The following is a 234-nucleotide window of genomic DNA, read 5'->3' as shown; positions in this document are numbered from 1 at the left end:
AAGATAACACTGTCCTCAGGCAAGATACATCCTTGTAAAGACCAGGTCTACTCCCATAATTAACATTTTAAGATAACAGAAGGTTGAATCCAAAGACTGTCCTTAGGCAGGATACGTTATTGTTATATAATCCTAAGGAATGTGGAGAAAGAAAAAAAGTTTGTCCTTTCTTCCTCCTTGAGAATTCCAGATCCCTCTCTCCTTGGGGACCCCTAGACTCCCTATCAACCTGCC

General features: G+C 41.0%; 1 pseudogene; it reads right to left on the bottom strand.

The window, feature by feature from the left end:
• The window catches only part of LOC104990900, a 6,614-nt pseudogene that overhangs the window by 2,174 nt on the left and 4,206 nt on the right, over window positions 1-234 (bottom strand).

This window comes from Bison bison, unplaced genomic scaffold (assembly GCF_000754665.1).
Source record: "Bison bison bison isolate TAMUID 2011002044 unplaced genomic scaffold, Bison_UMD1.0 scf7180017847417, whole genome shotgun sequence".
Lineage (NCBI taxonomy): Eukaryota > Metazoa > Chordata > Mammalia > Artiodactyla > Bovidae > Bison > Bison bison.
This window is presented reverse-complemented; position numbering and strand designations above follow the sequence as displayed.